The 18,773-nt window shown below is 42.5% G+C and overlaps 1 protein-coding gene and 1 long non-coding RNA gene across 4 annotated transcripts in view; both read left to right on the forward strand.

The window, feature by feature from the left end:
• LOC310767306 overlaps positions 1-18,773 on the forward strand; it is a 131,627-nt gene that overhangs the window by 100,527 nt on the left and 12,327 nt on the right. The window lies entirely within an intron of this gene.
• The window catches only part of GCNT2 (glucosaminyl (N-acetyl) transferase 2 (I blood group)), a 39,176-nt gene that overhangs the window by 9,154 nt on the left and 11,249 nt on the right, over positions 1-18,773 (forward strand). The gene's annotated exons all lie outside the window — the stretch shown is intronic.

An 18,773-nucleotide genomic window follows, 5' to 3' on the forward strand; every position in this document is an offset into this window, starting at 1 on the left:
CAAATGCAAATCAAATACAAGCACCTGGAAAGCTGACTGCATTACTTCTGCTATCTGAGAGAGGGCAGTCTAGAATAACATTTGAAAACTGGTTTGCCTTCAAAGGGAAGAATGTGAGATGAAGTTGATTAGGCAGAGCTGGCAGAAAAAGAGCAACCGTTCCACGCATCTGCGCAAAGTATCCTTCTCTCTCCCCATAGTGGAAACACATTACGTAACATTGTGTTGTGTGTTCCCACCCCTGTGCCACGTTATTACCTGCTGCAGAGTTCTGTGATTCTATGAAAGGAGGACCTGAATGTGGAGCTAAACATCTGGCAGCAGTGGAGATACCATAGGACCCACTGTGCTTGCAGAAGCTCCTAGCTAGAGCCCTTAGCATCACCAATTAAAGGTACCATGTATCAGATGATAGTAAAGGTGTCTGTCTGAGACCTTGGTGAGCCAATGTTAGTCAAGAATTAATGCAAGTTACTCATGGAGGATAGGGTGCTCAATGGCCACTTGCCATGGTGGCATTGCTCTACCTTCAGGAATGGGGGCAGTATGCCTTTGAGCATCAGTTGCAAGGAATCACAAGTGGAGGAAGCGGGACACAGGTGGTGATGTGGGTTAAACCACAGAGCCAAGGGCTTGCCAATAAGAAGGTTCGGCGGTTCGAATCCCCACAATGGGGTGAGCTCCCGTTGCTCAGTCCCAGCTCCTGCCAACCTAGCAGTTCGAAAGCACATCAAAGTGCAACTAGATAAATAGGTACCGGCAGGAAGGTAAACGGCGTTTCAGTGCGCTGCTCTGGTTCGCCAGAAGCGGCTTAGTCATGCCGGCCACATGACCCAGAAGCGGTACGCCAGCTCCCTCAGCCAGTAAAGCGAGATGAGCGCTGCAACCCCAGAGTCATCCGTGACTGGACCTAATGGTCAGTGGCCCCTTTACCCTTTACCTTTTTACACACTGAGGTAGGGAAGGTTGCGGAGGAATCACTGAAGTCCTTGGGAAATGTGTGTGTGATGTTTGCCTGAAAGTTCAGGAAATCTGGCTGCGTCTGCACCTTCTATTAATAGAGAGAGAACTAGAAATGCCAAAGGAGGAACAAGGAAGAAGAACCAGGAGCCAACAACTTCACTCTCTTTGCTGGTAAGAGAGGAGGTGGTTTTCATTCAGGGGACAGGAATGAGGATGAAACTTATCAAAAGAGACTGGAACCATAGTATTACAATGCATTACAGTCGTCATCATCACAGCAGCTTTCCCTGCAGCCTGTATTGTGCTTAACTTCTTCAGTCTAGGGAAATGCAATAGATGGGGACGAGATCAGGATAGTAACAGGGAAGGGCTTGTGTTGTTGTTTATGGAGCATTCAGTTTGATTTGTTTGTGCAAAGTGTGCAGGGAGGTCACATAACATCAGCTGTTTATTGAGGATTCAGTCTGATTTGTTTGCAAGGAGGTTAATGGATGCCACTTCAAGAAGTTGTTATCCCACACCAGGGTTCAGCAACCTTTTTCAACCATGGGCCAGTCCACCATCTCTCAGACCATGTGGTGGGCTAGACTATATTTTTTTTTGGGGGGGGGGAATGAACGAATTCCTATGCCCCACAAATAACCCAGAGATGCATTTTAAATAAAAGGACACATTCTAGTCATGTAAAAACATGCTGATTCCCGGACTGTCCGCGGGCCGGATTTAGAAGGCGATTGGGCCACATCCGGCCCCCGGCCTTAGTTTGCCTACCCCTGTCCCACACTTTCCACCAGGGCATTTTCCTGTCACTTTCTTAACCACAAACAGTCCATGGAGCAGGAGGAGAGAGAAAGAGGGTTTGCTGTTCAGGAGCACCTAATCTACTTTAACTGGGCAACCTGAATTTACAGGTATGCATTTTCATCCCACCCACAAAACAGTGACAGTCTGGAAGTGACCCTAGAGAAGAAATTGTGGGCTCAGGCTGTTAAGCGGTGTGGAACAGAAGAAAAGGAGGCATGTGAATTAAAAGATTGTGTAAAGTTGTGAGGAAACAGGGATGGGGCTGTGAGAATGTGCAGCAACTCACTCACTCCAATGTAGCTATTAGAGATACAGCCTGGAGCTGTACTAAATTGAAAACCGAAGCAACAATTTTGAAACAACAATTGATTAGATAGGAATGAAAAGCAAACGGGAATTTGGGAAATGTTTATTGATTATGCATCCTGATGTGTTTGCAGAGAGATTAGATGAAGCTGGCTATTTAATAAGCATTCACCCTTATTTGTGTTGCATCAAAGCACACTTTCCAGTGCATTTTCCTGTGTGTGTGTGTGTGTGTGTGTGTGTGTGTGTGTGTGTGTGTGTAGTCCAATCTTTTCAGGAACTGGGTTGTTACACAAGACCTCCACCTGGCTGTAATGGTGCAACCTGGATTTCTAAGTATGTGATTGATTCCCACCTGAAAGTAGTGATATCTGGAAGCGCCCTTGGTAAAGTAAGAGGGATAGCCATGAAAGGTGTTGTCTGGTTGAACACCTGGCATAGACAAGTAGAAGTTTCATGGAATAGACAAGTAGAAGTATAAAGGTCACATATGCCTTTTGGGGAAATTTTTAGCTGGAGTAAACCTAATGGTTGAATTCAATGTCATTTCTGCTTGCCTGATGGAACCATCTATCCTCTCTTCCTCCCTGTTCTATGGGCTCTCCCAGCCCCCCTAGAGCCAATCTGGGGAGCTCAGGGGTACTGGGGAGAAGAGGGGAAACCCTGTTGCACTAGCAGGACTTGTTGCATTGGCTCCCAGTACCTCAACTATTTAGTTGGATCCAACTCAACAACTTGATCTGGAGCTGTGTTGGTGGTAACATGGTGGCATCCTCAGCTGAAGGTACAGCACCACCACTCTTATCGTTGTTATGTGACTCTTTGTACAACCTTTGGACATTACAGATACCATCTTTGTCATGCTTCCTTACATTGCAAAATCCAAAATGCCACCCATAGCTTCTTCCCTATTGCACTCGGTAATCAACATTTCCTCTTTGATTTGGAGAGGCTGTTTTCATGTCTTTCATAATCTACCTCCAGATAACGTATAGGGGTGTACCATTAAAACAGGACTCGCTGCATTTTTCTCCTCATATGGAGCAAGCACAGCTTCTGTCCCCCAGGGCCCCGGCCTCCAAATGCATTGGACAGAAGAAGCATGTCAGTAGAAGTGTCTGTCTTGAGAAAGTATTGTGGGCACCATCCCTCCCCACCTTGTCATTCTGCACATGCAGAGAAAGCACACACACACTTTTTGCTTTTCCATGGCCCTGGGTAAAAGTCGAACCTAGCAGAATAAAAAACGGATCCTCTTGGTTTTACATACGGTACCTCCTCCAAACTACCATCAGATTAAAATTTACATTGGTAGGTAAAGGTAAAGGTACCCCTGCCCGTACGGGCCAGTTGTGTCCAACTCTGGGCCAGCGCTGTCCGAAGACACTTCCGGGTCATGTGGCCAGCGTGACAAGCTGCATCTGGCGAGCCAGCGCAGCACACGGAAAAGCTGTTTACCTTCCCGCTAGTAAGCGGTCCCTATTTATCTACTTGTACCCGGGGGTGCTTTCGAACTGCTAGGTTGGCAGGCGCTGGGACCGAGCAACGGGAGCGCACCCCACCGCGGGGATTCGAACTGCCAACCTGATGATCGGCAAGTCCTAGGCGCTGAGGTTTTACCCACAGCGCCACCCACGTCCATTTACATTTTACCAATACAATACAATACAATACAAATTACCAATTTACATTGGTAGACTGCAGAGTAAAAAGAGAAACAGATCCCGTGCCTGCCAGCACCACAACACCACTGAGCCAAGGCACAGATCCTCATGGATCTCCTTGATTCTCACCTAGCATAACAATAATGTCACCGACAAATAACAGAATACAACTGGGAGGGGTGGCTAACACCCCAGAGGACAGGATCACACTTCAAAACAACCTTGACAGATTAGAGAACTGGGCCAAAACAAACAAGATGAATTTTAACAGGGAGAAATGTAAAGTATTGCACTTGGGCAAAAAAAATGAGAGGCACAAATACAAGATGGGTGACACCTGGCTTGAGAGCAGTACATGTGAAAAGGATCTAGGAGTCTTGGTTGACCACAAACTTGACATGAGCCAACAGTGTGACGCGGCAGCTAAAAAAGCCAATGCAATTCTGGGCTGCATCAATAGGAGTATAGCATCTAGATCAAGGGAAGTAATAGTGCCACTGTATTCTGCTCTGGTCAGACCTCACCTGGAGTACTGTGTCCAGTTCTGGGCACCACAGTTCAAGAAGGACACTGACAAACTGGAACGTGTCCAGAGGAGGGCAACCAAAATGGTCAAAGGCCTGGAAACGATGCCTTATGAGGAACGGCTAAGGGAGCTGAGCATGTTTAACCTGGAGAAGAGGAGGTTAAGGGGTGATATGATAGCCATGTTCAAATATATAAAAGGATGTCACATAGAGGAGGGAGAAAGGTTGTTTTCTGCTGCTCCAGAGAAGCGGACACGGAGCAATGGATCCAAACTACAAGAAAGAAGATTCCACCTAAACATTAGGAAGAACTTCCTGACAGTAAGAGCTGTTCGACAGTGGAATTTGCTGCCAAGGACTTCCTCTCACCTCCCTTTTTGTATTCCACTTCTATTAATTGTTTCAGCAAATCCTTTCCATCTTTCTCTATTTTCTATCATATTATAAATATCTTAACATATTTTTTAACCTTATTTTTCATTAAAACTAAAATACTTATATATGCTTAACTCCTTATAACATTTCTGCTAAGGCCATAAAATTTCTTTCCACCATTTTTCTATCACTCATTAATTTTACAGTATTTCTATATATAAACTTTAAATTCTCCAATCTTCTTCCACCATCTCCTCTCCCTGGTTAAGGATTCTGCCAGTCCTTTCCGTCAATTCCATATAGTCCATCAACCTGGAGATCTTATGTCTGAGGCTCTTAACTCTTTTCCAGGTCCCTTCTGCAGGTCTTCTTCATATTCTTTAATGCCAAAGAGCAGATCTCGGGAAGACTCCAACCTAACAATGCTTTTATTCCTTCTGGACAGGTCAGCAAAATTTCCATAGTTGAAGCTAAGGTCTATAAGGTGTTTCATGACATGTTTCAAAATTCCTCCAAATCCAAAGGCCCCCAGAACTCCAATCTCCTCCAGACCCAAGTCCATGTCCCAAAAGTCAGTTAATCCCTGCATAGAGGGATCTTTCCAACTTTCCTTCTTCCGTCCAAGCTGGGATCCAATCCTCAAAATCTGGCTTTTTCTAGATTCAACCATAGAAGGCCTCAACTTGTAATCCTCAATTTGCTTCTGTAAGACTAAGGATCCCGCTTGTATTACTTTAGGCTCAACAACCACAGCTTTCTCTTTCTCCTCCACAATTTGTCCTGCCAAAGTAGATTCTTGTACCAAGTCCTGAATTATTTCTGTATTGGTGCTCACTTTTTGTCTCCAATTAGTCACTTTTTGTTCCAAGTTGTCAATTTTAAAAGACATGTCATCTGTCTTCTTATGAAGCTGTTCCAGCGAATAGCTTATCTTACATAATACCGTCACAATGGCTTCTCCTGTCAACATTTTAAATGGTCCAAGGTCAATCTCTGGTTCTCACAATTTCTTATCTTGCAGCTGGTGATTCCCCAGTTACACTCCTGTAAGAGTTTCAAAGGCTCCCTCTAGAGGGAAACAGTCTCCACTTGTATCAATCCTTTCAAACACAACTCAAGCCATAAAGATAGTTTCAATTTTCAGTTACTTTTCCTCCTTTTTAAACGCAGAAGAGGACAATGGAAACAGTATCTTTCTCTTATTTAACTAGCTGTCAAAAATGCTCTGTTCGCAGTCAATGAACTCTCCCAAAACTTCACTCTTTCTGGCAGCCCTTTTCCAGGTTCAGAGCAGTGGTAATTTGGTTTTTCACTCTCTCCTGCAGGCTCGCTAAGTCCAAAATTTCCCCCCTCTTCTCCTGCTTCCAAGGGGGTTTTTGTAGTTTTAACCGATGGAAATTTAATCCTTTGCCAAAAGCTTTCAAAGACTTTAGCTTATAACGTCTTTGCTTCAATCTATTTACAAAAAAGGAAGGCGGACTTCCTGTTTAAGACCTTCCCCGTTTCGGTGTCAAATTAAGGTATTTAAAGATCCAATTTTCCGTTCTACTCACGGGTAGTTGTTTAAAACCCAATTGTCCACAGGAAAAAGTCAGCGCTCTCCGGCAACAGCAATGCGGCTTCACTCCGTGAAAGAAGCAGTCAATTCGAAGCACCGCGCCACTCACCCCACGTCGCTCCGGATCCCCAAAACAGGGTTTCCCCGCGAGTAGGGGAGGCGCAGAAGGTGCCAGCCGAATCCCAAGTTCACAAGCTTCTCCCGCTTGTGATTTCAGAGGGTCTCCGCCTTCGCCGTGGCGGTCAGACCCTGCTTTCCACGGAGCAAGTTCCTCCTGATCAGAGGAGCTCCGCCATTGCCGGAGGCGCCAACCCGGAAGTCCTTTCCTGCCCATGGGGGCAAAATAGCAGGGTTCTAGAGATGAATTAGGGACGCGGGTGGCGCTGTGGGTAAAAGCCTCAGCGCCTAGGAGTTGCCGATCGCATGGTTAGCGGTTCGAATCCCCGCGGCGGGGTGCGCTCCTGTCGTTCGGTCCCAGCGCCTGCCAACCTAGCAGTTCGAAAGCACCCCCGGGTGCAAGTAGATAAATAGGGACCGCTTACCAGCGGGAAGGTAAACGGCGTTCCGTGTGCTGCGCTGGCTCGCCAGATGCAGCTTGTCACGCTGGCCACGTGACCCGGAAGTGTCTGCGGACAGCGCTGGCTCCCAGCCTCTAGAGTGAGATGAGCGCACAACCCTAGAGTCTGGCAAGACTGGCCCGTACGGGCAGGGGTACCTTTACCTTTACCTTTAGAGATGAATTGTTGCTGCCGGTATGAACATTTCAATGAGTACTTTCATGCCAAAACTCTCAAATCTTGTTTCACTTTTTTTTTTTTAAGTGACTTCCTGACTATTGATGATAACATTGCAGATGGATATGTTACTTCCTTTTTAAAACAATTTAAATCTTGAATTCGTCCAAGCATGGGCATCTGAACAACTTTGCTATAAATCTTATTTGTGTTTGAACCCCTTCCACACCTGGTCTCGCACTGAATGTTGCATTGTCAACCCAAGATCAGTTGATGAAAAGCCTACAGTAATATAAATGCTTTGCAATGTATAAAACTTGAGTCTTTTGTGTGGTTTACAGTTGCCTGGTAGAATCCATCAGAGGCGGGTAGCTACCTTGGTCAGTAGATAGAAAAGAGTGCATGGGCAGGATTTTTGTTGAGGGGGGCAGGTCTTGCGGGGGGCAGAACCTCAGTCAGCCATGTATTTTTATTGATTTTTATTGATTACGAGGGAGCAGCTGCCCCTTCCTGCCCCTCCCCCCCGCTATGCCCATGGTAGAGTGTTTGGTATTCACCAGCAAAGATCCCTGTGTTCTCCAAAGTCCTGCTTGGTGCATGGCTGGGCTGATCTGCAGTTAGGGATTGGTTCAATGTGGGATTCTTTTTCGGCAACAGAATGTTCAGGATTATTATTATTATTATTAATCTAAGTGGACCAATAATCTAATTATGCATGTATTATAATTATAGTTTTCCTATGCATCAGTGTTAGTTTTCAGTGCTCCTCCTGACTCAAGTGTGTTCAGAATAAGATTGAAAGCTTCTTTTATTGTATCACATGCCTGCATGTGACGTATGGTGAGCTTCTGCTTACCAATTTGCAAGGTGCTACCTATGGCCAGGGGACATGGGTGGCACTGTGGTCTAAACCACAGAGCCTAGGGCTTGCCGACTGGAAGGTCGGTGATTCGAATCCCCGCAACAGGGTGAGCTCCTGTTGCTTGGTCCCAGCTCTTGCCAACCTAGCAGTTCAAAAGCACGTCAAGTGTAAGTAGATAAATAGGTACCACTCTGGCGGGAAGGTAAACAGCGTTTCCGTGCGCTGCTCTGGTTCGCCAGAAGCGGCTCAGTCATGCTGGCCACATGACCCGGAAACGGTATGCTGGCTCCTTCGGCCAGTAAAGCGAGATGAGTGCCGCAACCCCAGAGTCGTCCGTGACTGGATTTAATGGTCAGGGGTCCCTTTACCTATGTCCAAGCCAGTAAAGGGTGAGAAACTTCAACCAAATTAATGTGTGGGCTCGGGCAACCAGTTTATTCAGTGGTGTACAGACACGCACACAGTCAGAAGTCACATCAGGTTATTTATAGCAACCTCCTCCTTCCTGAACTCAATTAATATTATATTTCATATTAAAAAAATAAAGTGGCTGCTGTATAAGATAAACTAGGAAGGCTATATTTCTATACCTGTGAATAAGAAATAAATAAATGGTCAAAAAGGTCAAAATAACACTAAGTGTGTTCTCTCTGTGCCAACATTTCCTCGTATTTGACAGCACAGTATTTTAAATGGCTAGCAGCCATGAGGCATAACATGACCTCAAACTGAGCATTAAGGAAGGCAGTACGGTAGTTAGTCATGCCTTTGTTATCCTTAGCATTAGGATTAAATATTATTTATTCAGCTTTTGGGGTAGATTTAAGAAGTTTAATATTTAAGTTAAACATAATGCAGAGCAATACAATCAACCCTCCTTTAAGTTATTGTCACCTCCTTTATGAATCATATGTTTTATAGATTGCTTTTTCTTTCTTTCTCATTTATGATTTTATTGTCTAAATTATGCCAATGAAGGCTGAATGAATGAACTGATGAATCATATGGGTGTGAATGTTAAGAATGTTTGGACAAATCAAATCAATCTTGGTTATATATTTGGCTTTGAAAGAAAACGATGACTGAAAGGTTGACTTGTCACAGACTTATGGGCTTGCCAGACAAGCAATATTGCTGCCAGAGTCCTTTTATTTTACACAAAGGTCAACTTCCGGATTCAGTACAAGGGTTGGGTAGCCAAAAGGGTAATTTTGGATAGGAGATGCAAGTTACCATAATTCTCTGCCTTAAAAATTGCGCTGTAACAGCATTAGGCTGTGCCCATGCCACAGATTTACAAGAACTTCTTTTTATATATATATATAAATATTTATTAGATTTTCCAATTTTATACAAACACAAAAAGAAAAAAAGAAAAGAAAAAGAAAAATATTAAGAACAAGTCAATTTCAGTAACAATTTTTCAATTACATGTTTCTTTGACTTCCTCATACCTCCCCTTCTTGTTTTCTAGTTCAACTTGTTAATCCAGCAAATCCTAATCTCTTACCATTCCTTTTAAAATAATGCCTTATTTTCCACTCAACTTTTTAAATTTAATGACTTAAACAATTTTAATCCCTATTATCTTTATCATAACAGCTAGAGACCACAAAAGTTCAATCCAACATCTTTTCAGAGTTCATTAATTTTGTAGTATTTCTGTAAATAGTCCTTAAATTTCTTCCAATCTTCTTCTGCCGACTCTTCTCCCTGGTCACGGATTCTGCCAGTCATTTCTGCCAGTCCCATGCAGTCAATCAGCTTCATCTGCCATTCTTCCAGAGTGGGTAGATCTTGAGTCTTCCAGTGCTTTGCTATAAGTATTCTTGCTGCCGTTGTAGCATACATAAAAAAAGTTCTGTCCTTCTTTGGCACCAAATGGCCGACTATGCCCAAGAGAAAAGCCTCTGGTTTTTTTCAAGAAGGTATACTTAAATACCTTTTTCATTTCATTATAAATCATTTCCCAGAAAGCCTTAATCTTTGGGCACGTCCACCAAAGGTGAAAGAATGTACCTTCAACCTCCTTACATTTCCAGCATTTATTATTGGGCAAATGATATATTTTTGCAAGCTTGACTGGGGTCATGTACCACCTGTATATCATTTTCATAATATTCTCTCTTAAGGCATTACATGCCGTGAATTTCATACCTGTGGTCCATAACTGTTCCCAGTCAGCAAACATAATGTTGTGTCCAAGATCTTGTGCCCATTTAATCATAGCTGACTTAACCGTTTCATCCTGTGTATTCCATTTCAGCAGCAAGTTATACATTTTTGACATAATTTTAGTTTTAGGTTCTAGCACTTCTGTTTCTAATTTAGATTTTTCCACCTGGAAGCCAATTTTCTTGTCCAAATTGTAAGCCTCCATTATCTGAAAATAATGGAGCCAGTCTCGCACTTTATTTTTTAGTTTCTCAAAGCTCTGCAATTTCAGTCTATCTCCTTCTTGTTCCAAAATTTCCCAATATTTTGGCCACTTGGCCTCCATATTGAGCTTTTTCTGGGCTTTCGCTTCCATTGGTGACAGCCACCTTGGGGTCTTATTTTCCAGTAAATCCTTGTATCTGATCCAAACATTAAACAAAGATCTCCTAACAATATGATTTTTAAATGCTTTGTGAGCTTTAACCTTATCATACCACAAATATGCATGCCATCCAAAAACATTGTTAAAACCTTCTAAATCCAAAATGTCTGTGTTTTCAAGAAGCAGCCAGTCTTTCAACCAGCAGAATGCTGCTGATTCATAGTACAGTCTGAAGTCTGGCAGGGCAAAGCCACCCCTTTCTTTTGCGTCGGTTAAAATCTTATATTTTATCCTGGGCTTCTTGCCCTGCCAGACAAATTTAGAAATATCTTTCTGCCACTTCTTAAAACAGTCCATCTTGTCCACAATTTGTAATGTTTGAAACAAAAACAACATTTTAGGCAATACATTCATCTTTATAGCTGCTATTTGACCCATCAAGGAAAGTTTCAAATTTGACCATATTTCGAGATCTTTTTTCACTTCTGACCAGCATTTCTCATAATTATTTTTAAATAAGTTCCCATTTTTAGAAGTCATGTTGATCCCCAGATATTTCACCTTCTTCACCACAGACAGGCCTGTTTCATTCTGAAATTTCTCTTTTTCAAACAATGTCATATTTTTCTCTAAAACCTTAGTTTTGGTCTTGTTCAGTTTAAATCCTGCCACCTGAACAAATTCTTGAATTAATTCTAAAACTCTTTTAGTACTAGATTCTGGCTCCTGTAACGTCAAAACTAGATCATCTGCAAATGCTCTCAATTTATACTGTTTAGCTCCGACCTGTATACCCTTAACCAACCGGTCCCTTCTAATCATATTCAGCAAAACCTCCAGAACCGATATGAAAAGTAAAGGGGAAATTGGGCACCCTTGTCGTGTCCCTTTTTCAATCTTAAATTGCTCCGTAACTACATTATTTACAATTAATTTGGCCTTTTGTTCAGAATATATTGCACTTATACCATTTTCAAAACCTTGGCCTACCCCCATACCCTGTAAGTTCTTTTTCATAAAACTCCAAGAAATGTTGTCAAAGGCTTTCTCCGCGTCCACAAATATCAGAACAGCTTTAGTATTTATGTTCACATCTAACTTTTCCAAAATGTCAATTACATTCCTCAAGTTGTCCGATATATGTCTTCCCGGCAAAAAGCCCGCTTGGTCCTTATGTATCTCTTCAATCAATACTCTTTTCAGTCTCTTGGCCAAAATATCAGCAAAGATTTTGTAATCCACATTTAGTAAGGATATGGGACGGTAGTTTTTAAGTTGAGTCTTTTCAGTCTCTGTTTTCGGTATAAGTGTAATGTAGGCCTCTTTCCACGATTCTGGTGCCCTTTTCCCATCTAGAATCTTGTTGCAGACTTCCTTCAGAGGTTGAATTAACCAGTTCTTCAGAGATCTATAGTATCTGGAAGTCAACCCATCCGGTCCCGGAGATTTGCCCAATTGCATATTTAAAATGGCACCTTCTATCTCCTGGTCTGTTATTTTGCAGTTCAAGAGTACTTTACTTTCCTGTGAAATTTTTTGTAATCCATTTGTTTTCAAAAATCCATCAATGTCCCTTTCGTTCTGTGGCCCTTGTGTATATAATTGCTTAAAATACTTCTGGAAACAGTTTCTGATCTCATTTGGATTATTTATGTCTTTCCCTTCTACTTCCAGGTTTGTGATTGCATTTAGTTTTTGTCTTTTTTTAATTGCCAAGCCAGTAACTTCCCACATTTGTCCGCCGATTCAAATGTCTCCTGTCTCATTTGTTTAATTTTCCATTCTATTTCCTGATTCATCAGTTCCATATATTGTATTTGATAGACCTTTATTTCTCTCAGAATCTCTTGTGACTTTGGCTTGGCTCTCAATCTTTTCTCACCTTCTTTAATTTTCTCCAAAATTTTATCTTTTTTCTCATTTTGCCTTCTCTTTTTTAATGCATTCTGTTGTATCAAAAACCCTCTCATCACAGCTTTACTAGCGTCCCAGATTACTCTTTTCTCCACATCTGTCGGCAAATTTAGTTCAAAGTAGTCTTTTAGAGTCTTTTGGGCCTTGTTGTATACCTCTTCATCTCTAAATAGGGTGTCATTCATCCTCCATCTGAAGGTACCGGTTGTTGTTGACTTCATCTTCATCTTTACAGCATTATGGTCGGAGCATGTTTTAGGGCAGATTTCCACTTTTTTTATCTTTGGTGCCATTCCTCTAGTAGTCCAAATTTGGTCAATTCTGGTCCATGTCATCTTGGCTTCAGAGAAGAATGTTCCCTCTCTCTCCAAGGGGTTCTTAGTTCTCCAGATATCGATCAAGTCCATATTATCAGTCATTTCGAAGAAAGTTTTTGGTAGTCTACCATCTTTGGTGACTACCTGTTTTTGCGCCTTGTCCATATTGGTGGATACAACTCCATTCATGTCCCCCATCAAAATTGTATTATAGTCCATAAAGTCCATCAAAGTCTCATGCAACTTCTTGAAAAATTCCGACTTCCCCTCATTTGGTGCATACACACCTACTATCAAAAATTTCTCTCCTTGAAACTGAATTTCAATAGCCAAATATCTTCCTTGTTCATCTTTGAGAATAAATTTCGGTGAAAGTTTCTCCTTTGCGTAAATCACCACTCCTCTTTTTTTAACTTTATCAGATGAGATAAATTCTTGCCCTAATCTTTTATTAACAAGTATTTTCCTGTGTAGCCTCATAACATGAGTCTCTTGTAAACAAATCAAGTCCAGATGTTCTTTCTTTAATATATGAAAGATCTCTTTTCTCTTTCTAGGGGAGTTAAGTCCATTACAATTCCAACTTAAAAGTTGCAGAGACATGATTAGTTAGTTAGTTTTCCCTCCTACTGCACCAAGTTGTTGTTCTTCTTCTGTCGGTGGCTTGTCTCTCCTTGAGCCGGAGCGTCCAGATATCAAATTTGCGATCTCCAAGAGTCCTTGTCCTGGCATCAATAAATCCTCAGCAGATTCCACTTCCTTCTGTAGGTCCTCTTCGTGATCTTTCAAAAACTTGTCCTTATCGTTTACTGTCCTTATTCTTATTTTCTTTCCTCTGTATTTAAAAGATAGGCCTTGGGGGAATTCCCACCTGAAAATTATTTTGTTTTTTCTCAACAAGGCAGCCAGGTCTCTGTAGTGGGCCCTTACCTCCAGAATGTGTTTGGGTATGTCTTTGAAGATTTCCACAAAGGTATCCTCAATTTCCAAGGTTCTTTGATAATGTAGATTCAGTATTTTATCCCTTTCTTCCTTTGTTTTTAAGGTAATCAGACAATCTCTTGCTTTATTCTTTCCTTGTCTTCTGCCGAGTCTGAAAGCACTCACAATCGTAAAATCTTCCTCCCCCAAATCCTTCTGCCAAAATTGTGACAATTCTTTTGTGAGAAATTCTGCCAAATTATCTTTCTCACTTTCTGGCACACCTCTTATTCTTAGGTTTTTCACCTTTCTTTCAAGGTCTATCATGGACAGCGTCAAATCATACTCTTCTAACTTCTTATGTACCGGTGGAATCTGTTCCTGAACAGCAGTTGCAATTTCCTTGGCCTCTTCAGCCAGTTTTCTGGTTGAAGCCGATTCTTCCAGTAATTTTTCAATAGACTGTGTATTAGAGTTCACCTTTTTCCCTAGTTCATTGATACTTGAAGTATTCAAATTAATGCTTGAGGTGTCAATTTTTGCAGAAGCCTCTGCTACTTGTTTATTTGTCTCTTCCACCTTGTTGGCCAACTTCTCCAAAGATGCATCAATCTTACCCAATGCTTGGGCCAAAAGTTCATCAGTTGACATAACCTTTAATTTTACCTGTGGGGCAGCAGCTCCTGCTGTGCCCGCTACACCTCCTGTTGAAGGCCTTCTTGTAGTGTCAACTTTATATTGTCTTCCGGACCTGGTAGTTTTTTCCTGTGTCAACTCTGCTTTTTTATCATCTGCCATAACAGTCACATACACTCCCAAGGTCAGTCACACACTTGGAGAATTTGTTTGGGTAAAGTAGAAATTTTCCCACAGTAGTACTTGTTGTCTAGAATGTCATTGCAACATAGTCACCTCTAGGGGTCACAAATCCAACTTCTTATTGCAACTTTATAACAAATGACGTTCCAATGAAGTCCCAGTATCTTAGTATCAAATTTTTAGTCCCAATGTTACTTTCATTTCCCAAATATTTTATCCACACTGTATCCTTTGCAGAGCTAAATCAAACTTTTTTTCCACTCTCCGTTTGACAGTTCCCTCTGATCGGCTTCCCTGTCATAGGCAGTCCGTTCCCAGGTTTTAAAGTCAGCAGCTATAATTTGAAGTTTCCTTTCCTTGCAGGTCAAATATCTTTCAAGTGTCTCCCCACTGTTCCTGCTAACAGTGGGGTAATTTTTCTCTTTAGATGCTGGATTTTAATCCTTCCAAGAACTCGTCTTTCTTAGTCCCAGCTTTACAGTCTCTTTACTTTTGATCTGTTAACAGTCCGGGAAGGCAGACTTCCTGTTTTTACCTTTCCCGTTTCGGCCGAATTCTTTAATAATTTTCTTCCAAATATATGTCAAAATCCTACTCACGGGTAGTTGTTTTCAAGTCCAATTAGCCAGTAAAGAAATCAGCGCTCTCCGACCCTGGCTGTGCGGCTCTACAGTGGTACCTCGGGTTACATATGCTTCAGGTTACATACGCTTCAGGTTACAGACTCCGCTAACCCAGAAATATTACCTCAGGTTAAGAACTTTGCTTCAGGATGAGAACAGAAATCGTGCTCCCGTGGCGCGGCGGCAGTGGGAGGCCCCATTAGCGAAAGTGGTCTTCAGGTTAAGAACAGACCTCCAGAACGAATTAAGTACTTAACCCGCGGTACCACTGTACTGTGCATGCATGGTTCCATTCTGTGATGCCAAACCAGGCTTTTTGTGTGTGAGAGAGACAAAGAATCCACTGCAGCATACTAGCACTTCTTACTTTGCTGCCCATGGCAGCCAGCTTGCGCTGGCACCTGTGGCACTTTTATCATTACAGTGTTACCTCGGGTTACATACGCTTCAGGTTACAGATGCTTCAGGTTACACTCCACTAACTCAGAAATAGTACCTTGGGTTAAGAACTTTGCTTCAGGATGAGAACAGAAATCGTGCTCCGGCAGCACGGCGGCAGCAGGAGGCCCCATTAGCTAACGTGGTGCTTCAGGTTAAGAACAGTTTCAGGTTAAGAACAGACCTCCGGAATGAATTAAGTATGTAACCCGAGGCACCACTGTATATGCATACCAGAACAGTTTTTATTTTATTTTTATTTATTTTTTTAGTGCAGAACCAATGGAAACTCCCACTGGATGGTGTGTGAGAATGCTGTTGTGATTTGAGATAGCAGGGATTTTATAAATCCACACCACAGATGGGACTAGAGGGGGCAGGTCTACTGGTATTTTTCTTTCGTACCCACCGAGAAATATAACCTGCTCCTTCTGCATTTTTTTTTTCTTTCTGGTGCTGCTACTTACTCTCACACCTGTGTGTGTGTGTGTGTGTGTGTGTCTTCTCTCTCTCCCTCCCTCCCCCTCCTTCCCCTCTCCTCCTATTTACACAATTTTTCAATTGTTGCAAAATTTTGAAATTGCCACTAGCTTCTAATGCTTGGCCAGCTCGTTCCTTCACCATTCAAAAGCCTGTGCAAACATGGAAATAAATAAGCAAAAACCTCTCCTCAGGGCACAGCCAAATTCTGCCTTTTAACACAAAGGTGTACAATCAATAAGAATTAAGTTTGCAGCACACCCAGAAACTGGTTTGCTTCCCCAAAAGATGTTGAAAAAAAACAGCAAGGCTGACCTGTCAGGTTCATGAAAAGCAGGAAGAGGAAACCTGAACCAAGCTAATAGTTACACAATCCAGCACTTGGCGCCATCTGTTACTGTCCACTGCTGGGTTAAAGGCTACAGGAGTCTAAGGCCACACACACTGGCTTTGGGCCTCGTATCAGATCCTTACAGAGCCCTGTCTCCTGCTTCACAAGGAGAATGAGAATGCAGGTTCACAGTCTTGAGCACTCTATAATATTGTAAAACACCACCCCAATCTCTGGAGCTGGATCTAGACGCAGCAAAGAAGCATTTCAGTTTAAAGAGTTGTAAACTTAAACAGGGAAAACAGGTAGAGGAAAAGTGGGATTCCACGTTGCCATCTGTGGGCACAATGTTATACTGCACATACAAAGCATATGAATCACTTTTTCTTTACCAGTCTAGCTGAGTCCTGGGCAAATGAGATATTCCAGCGTTTCCAGGTGCTCACCCAGGGTTCAGTTTCCTTGGAAGGACAGCAGATGCCATGGTGTCTTAATGATATAAGGCTTATTTACACATATATACAACCTGGGGCTAATATGGAGGGACACACAGCGTTAACACCCCAAGACGTCTTGCTTCTCCCATAGTCACAGCCTTGGGTTCAAGCAGAAATCAAGCATGGCTCTCATTCTCTCACTTCTGCCTGTTTATAACCCATCTTTCTCTCTCTCTCTCTCTCTCTCTCACACACACACACACACACACACACACACACCTACCTCTGACTTTTGTCTTTCTCACTACCAGCCAGGTGATGGAGGGACCCCCCCCCCACCTGCCCTCTGGCACAGAGCCACTTCCTCTGTTATGCTGAAAACACTATTTAAGCCATTATCTCACTAAGAAGCTTACCTGGCTAGTTCAATAATGGAATCCTCTATTAGATTTAACCCTCACTGGATTTTACCCCAGGAACTAGAAAGGCCTCAGGCATTATGCAGACTAGACTAGCCACAAACCACGCACCCCACCCCCAGCTCACAACAATTTTATTTTGGGGTTTGGCAACCAGAACTGAACACATCATTCCAGGTTTAGCCACACCCCAGATTTGTACCAACAGTTTTATTTTCAAATCATTTCCTCTTCATTCCTAACACACAGAATACAACTCCCCCCCCCCAAGTTACTCCATATTTTAATTCAGCTGTCCATCTCTTTCTTAGCTGGTCAATGCCTGTTCAAGCCCCATAGGCATAAATGTGAAGTTTGGATTTCTTTTGCCACAAAGTTCCATCAACCCCAGGCAACACAGTCAATGATCGGGGAAGATGCAAGTTGTATTGCCGCAACATCTGATGGGCACCACATTAGATACCTCTGACCTAGAAGGAGTCATTGTTAACACTGGAAATTTTCCTCTGTTCGTGTTTCCCTACATTTTATTATATACATTATATACTAGCGTTCAAATAGTAACATATAAATAAAAAGACACCTGTATTTAAGAAAAATCATTTTGCAAGCTGAGTACAACAGGGCACACACTGGTTTTATTAGTTTTCTTCCCCACCTTAGGTAAATGTGGACTTTGGATAACTAGGTTCTGTCCTAACCAGGAAGTATGTATAGCTCATGTTAACAGTAAATCCATTAAAAAATAGCTCTAGTCTTTCACAATCCTCAAAGACTGTACATGGGGTGTTAATTTCCTATGCTGGCTATTCATATCTGTAAGATTTCAGCCTTAAGACCTGTGTTTTATACTAGTGTGTACTGGAAGGACAACACTAAAAAAAAAAAAAAAATCACTTTAGAATTTTGATTATGCATTTGAGGCACAAGTCAAAGTGAAGATATGTCCTTTTTATTACTAAGCTATCTTATTTAATCTATCTTTTCAATAGGTTATTGATAGATATTGACATTTCTTGCAAAATACAGCGGGCTATGATGGGAAACCCATTATTATCAAAAACTGGGAAAGTGCCTTGATCATCCTCTAGTCCAAGGTTTCCCAAACTTGGGACTCCAGCTGTTTTGGACTACAATTCCCACCAACCCTGACCACTGGTCTTGCTAGCTAGGGATGATGGGAGTTGTAGTCCAAAAACAGCTGGAGACCCCCGTTTGGGAAACCCTGTTCCAATATCCTGCTGATACAAGAAATGCATAATAGGGGACCATCTAGGCTCTGCTTCAAAAACTCCAATGAAGGAGAGTCCATCAGGCCTGACCTGGGAGCAGGATAGGAGGAGAGGTGGTGGCAGCACCTAGTCTACCAGGGGGCACCACACTTGCCTTGCCCGGGGCGCCAGCAGCCACTGCTACGCCACTGGTCCCTCATGTCCCTAAACTCTTGATTCATGCTGCTTGTGTCTATGTGTGTGCATGTGAGCTGAGTTTGATAGGGACGTGGGGACAAGCTGTCTTAGTCTCTGGGGAGATCTTCACTCCCCTCCCATTCTGTTATACCAGAACCACCCTTGTTGCTCAGGGTGACAAAGCCCTCAACAGTTCATATACAAGTACCCATTCAACAACTTGCAGAGAAGTAGCCAGTCTCAGTGCATTTCTGCAGAAGACAGAGGGATGTCCAATGCCGTATGGCAAAATTTGGTGCCTTCCATGGTACACAGGCCTACCAACTGAAGATA

Source organism: Podarcis filfolensis, assembly GCF_964270895.1.
Source record: "Podarcis filfolensis genome assembly, chromosome: 7".
Taxonomy (NCBI): Eukaryota; Metazoa; Chordata; class Lepidosauria; order Squamata; family Lacertidae; genus Podarcis; species Podarcis filfolensis.